Here is a 4,459-nt window from a genome sequence, read left to right as displayed (position 1 = left end):
AAGAGTCTGCAATATAGGCAAAATACAGAGTCTTTAGAGGCTGAGTAGAGCAGCCAGGGTCTGATGCCCTTCTCACCATTTGGAAGAATTCGAGTGTAATACGTTTCTGAAAACTTATTTCCTGCTCTGTCTTTTGGAAAATTAAAATTTCTTATTTGAGGTGGATCATTTTGGACAAGAAATTCTCGTTGTTTCATTCAAAATTCGGGGTCACGAACCTGGGTCTAAAGAAAGTACAACAGACATATCAAATTCCTCTGAATTTTTGTCTACTAGTTGCTCTTGAAATGTATCAGATACTGCTGCCACAGAACAATGTAAATTCACATTTTGTTCTTCTGATGATGTATCTAGGCTACCATCTGCTGCAACTTTTATTATCTCTGAAATCTTTTCCTTTTTTTCTGGCATTTCTCCTGTGTTTCCTTAAAGTGTACTTGATGATTCATGAAATATTTTTTTCATATGCTTCTCTGATAGCATTCCTTTTTCAGTTTTGTAAGAACAGTATTTTTGATTTTGCTTCCATTATCTCTTTATATTCATCAGCACAATTCTGGCAGCAGAATCTCTTTTGCTGACCTGTAATCAGAATGCTGTGTCTAGTACTCTTGAACATATACTTGCTATATTGTTCACAGCAGTTCATTATTAGACCATTGGTCAATCTGTATTCATTAAAGCAATTGTTACTGCACAGTTTATGTGTTATACTGTTAACACTGATTTCATGGCAAACCTCTCCTAATTTATTACAGATTATACATCTTGACTTAGTAGAAACTTCTTTCCTAAGACTGTGGCAGTATTCATGAGGAGACAGAGATGCACTATAAAATTCTTGTAAGGACTTGCTTGACTCCAGTGGAGGAACACTAGTTGTGGTTCTCACAGGAGAATCTTTTTTTACACATTACATTCTGTGTCTTTCGAGTATGCTTATGGGAGAAAGAAGAAAGGCAGGTGGTTGAACAAAGAGGTGAGCTGATCCTTTTTGTTGGTAAGCTGTCTGCCCCTTCTGCAAAGGAATTTTGCAGTTTGTACAAGTGATTTTATTAGCAAGTTTAGTAACATATTGGTTTGAGGGCTGGAATTTCTATTTAGGAAGTCAGGCCACTGGTGATACAGAAGCCACCTTTTGTTGTTTCTGGTTACTAGGAAATGATGCTGACTGGGAGATACAAGAATCAGGATTGTGATGAACTGCAAATCTTCCATTCTGAACTGCATCTGTGACATCAATCCTACCAGGATTAAAAGGTCCTATTGCAGTCTTGGTCTTGCTTCTTGATAGACTGGCAATGAGGAAATCCACATTTTTGGTACTATTTTTATTTCCATGAGATACCCATTCAATAAAGTTGGTAGATTTTTCTCCTCCTCTCCATTTGTGTCCGTGTCCTCTTCATCATCAATTACAATTGTTTCACATATATTTCCCTTCTGAGAAGTCAAATCTCTCGAAGAAGCGGGAATTGTGGAATCAGTTCAATGGGGATGTTTTCCTTATTTCTGCTAAATGCTTTACCAGAGTGGCTTGCAGATCCAGGTTCTGGCTGCAGCTCCATGGAATGAACCTCCCCTCCCTCGGCCCACGCCCTTTCGGGGACACTCACAACTCTCCGCTGGGTCCAGTCCAGGCTTTGGCGCTGGTTGGCTGCTCTTCCTTTAACACCTCTGTAGAGAAAACAGTATTACAGTAAAGCTTAGTTTTGTTTTTATTCAAAGGATCTGAACAACGGCTTAAAAAACAAAGCTCTTTGGACTCTGGGGCTCTTTTTCTTCCCTTATGCTTTAAAAACCTGCTGCTATATTAGCCAATGTATGGAGAGAACGCCTTCAGGAACCACGGCCTGGCAGATTTTCAGCCCAGTGACATTTCTGAGTCTCAAGGTGTGCTGCACAGGTTTGGAGGAATACAGAGGAGGGTGCTGCTTCATACAGTCTACTTCAAGTTAAAAAAAAGAATTCACAGATACCCATCAGCTGCTACTTTAGGTTCTAACAGTGTCTTAATCTGAGAAACTAATGCTTCACAAACGCTAAGCACACTGGAAGGAGTAAACAGAAGACCAGGTGTCTGGTGGCAGCATACACAAACCCAAGCCTTACTCTGAATGGTAAAAGCAATAAGAGAATCACAAAGGCATTCCCTGAACAACAAAGGCAGGGTGTCAGGTGACGTCACTAAACCTCACTGATGCACGAAAAAGAAATCACATGCCAAATTAAACAAGATGTGCCATTCATATTTTATAGCTAGCTCTACTCCCCCCACCCCAACTCTTCCTAATAGTGTAGAAGATTCGATTGCATATCACAGCCCACACTTGGATCTGCCTCTCACAGGGCGATGACATTCTCTAACAAGCCAGGTGAGCCACCCTGAAGGGACATATTCTCGATCAAAGGCACGGTTCACAGAAAGGCTGGAACACCTTGGAATTTCCAAAAGATTCCATTGGGTGCCATCGTGTTAACAATTCCTCGAGAATTCATAAACAACAAAATCTATCTAATCTAGAGACAGACCAACCATAAGGCCCCTCCGGAAGCACGGAACACCGTTCCCTTCACTCTCCGATTTGCAAGCGGCTGCAGAGAGTGAGGCCACTGAGCCTGGCTATTGCGCATGATCTCTTTGGTTGGAAGGAATATGCAGGCCTGTGTTAAAATAGTTCCATAATGAACGCCCGTTGTGCGGTCAGCTGGGTGTGGACTTTTGGGGGCCCTTAGATAAGTCTCTGAATAGGCAAGGATGCAGTAGGACCCCCGCCATTAATCAACATCCCTGTCTTCTACTTCGTAAGAACAACTTTGGAGAGTGATTGGGGCTGGGGATGGGGTGGGCAAAAGGATGAGGGGTCAGGGAAAAGAAAGGGTGCACCAAAGGGAAGATGGTGATTGTCACAAAGTGTGCTGTGAGCCCTGGCCTCCCTATGTCTTCTAGGTAGTGGCTGAGGGGAAGCAGCTGCCCTTACCTAAACTCCTTTTTAATTCTGCGAGCAACCTCTGTTGGGGTAGGGGGAACCTACATTAACAGGAATCAGCACAAGGTCAAGGCCCCACCTACACAGAGAAGTTAAATCCCAGGCCATTGGCTCCCAGCCAGCAGGTCTCAGGCGGGATGTACAGGTCAGGTCCAGCTGAGGCCAACCTACCTAGGGACCCCCTCTCCGCTGCAGGTCGGCTGCAGTTCATGGGTCCCTCCTTTGGCGTTAGCTCCTAGCTTTTTAACTCTGACCCACATTTTATCACTAGCAAATTAAGCTATCTTTAACTGAGCTCAACATCCATCGGCCCTGAGTGCTTTTAGCTCCTTTACAGATGAGTGCACCTTTCTCCTTTAACACTGGCTTTGAAGCAACGCCCCCTCCGCAGCCCTGGGCCCTCGCCTTCCCTCTACCTTCCTGACTTGCGCTTTACTTTCTTTGTCAAAACTCTTCCAAAATTTTCTCATACCCAGTTCCCTCTCTCCATCCATCTCTGATGATCTAGTTTCCCCTTCTGAATGAGATTCACACTCCACCCCTTGGGATCTCCGGATCACCCAGTTTTTTTGGGGGGGGAATCTATAGATTGCAGAGTGGTTATCCTGCACTTTATGGCTAATGCCCAGTTATAAGTGAGAACATACCATAGATGTTTTCTGGGTCCGGCTTACTGCACTCAGGATGATATTCTCAAGTTCCATTCATTTCCTTTTAACTTTTATGATGTCTTTGTTTTTATAAGCTGCATATTGTTCCATTGTGTGTGGATGTACCATGTTTTCTTTATCTAGTCAACACTCAACAGACATCTACAGGGTTTGGCTCTTATAAATAAAGTTGCTGTAAACAGAGTTGAACAAGTGTCTTGACTGGACTGTGCAGCATCTTTTGTGTATATTCCCAAGAGGGGAATAGCTGGGTCTTGAGGTAAAACTAACTATTCCAAGTTTTCTGAGAAACTGTCAAATTGATTTCCAACACGGTTTTCCAAGTTTCATTCCCACCAGCAACAGAGGAGTATTCCACATTGCAGCATGTGCTGTCACATGATGTTTTGATCTTAGCCATTCTGACTGGTCTAAGATGAAATTTCAGGGTCGTTTTGATTTGCATTTCCCTGATAACTAATGGCATTGAACGTTTCTTTAGAGGGGATCAGGGAAGGGGTCAGGGTTGGCTATCAGGTGTGGGGAGGATTGGGAGAGGGCTTGGAGTGAGAATGGAAATCTCTCTGTGTGTGGGAGCATCTCTGGGACTATCTAGAGGCCTGGGGAGGGGAGGGTACAGGGAGTCTATGTGGGTGAAACAGCCGAGATTCCTACCAGACAGCTATATAGAGACTGAAGTAGCCACCTGTATCCAAGCAGGACTTCCAGAGGAGGGGACGAGGACATAAATCCACCTACGAAACCTTCAACCCAAAATTTGTCTACAAGATGTGTAAAAATAATGATGGAAGGAGAGAC

General features: G+C 43.5%; 1 pseudogene; it reads right to left on the bottom strand.

Moving 5' to 3' along the window:
- Positions 1–490: 490 nt before the first annotated feature.
- On the bottom strand, positions 491–2,634 carry LOC127684887 (zinc finger MYM-type protein 5-like; annotated as a pseudogene).
- Positions 2,635–4,459: the final 1,825 nt, after the last annotated feature.

The sequence above is a fragment of the Apodemus sylvaticus genome, chromosome 5 (assembly GCF_947179515.1).
Source record: "Apodemus sylvaticus chromosome 5, mApoSyl1.1, whole genome shotgun sequence".
Classification (NCBI taxonomy): domain Eukaryota; kingdom Metazoa; phylum Chordata; class Mammalia; order Rodentia; family Muridae; genus Apodemus; species Apodemus sylvaticus.
Note: the sequence above shows the minus strand (reverse complement) of the source record. Positions and strands in the feature narration are given on the sequence as shown.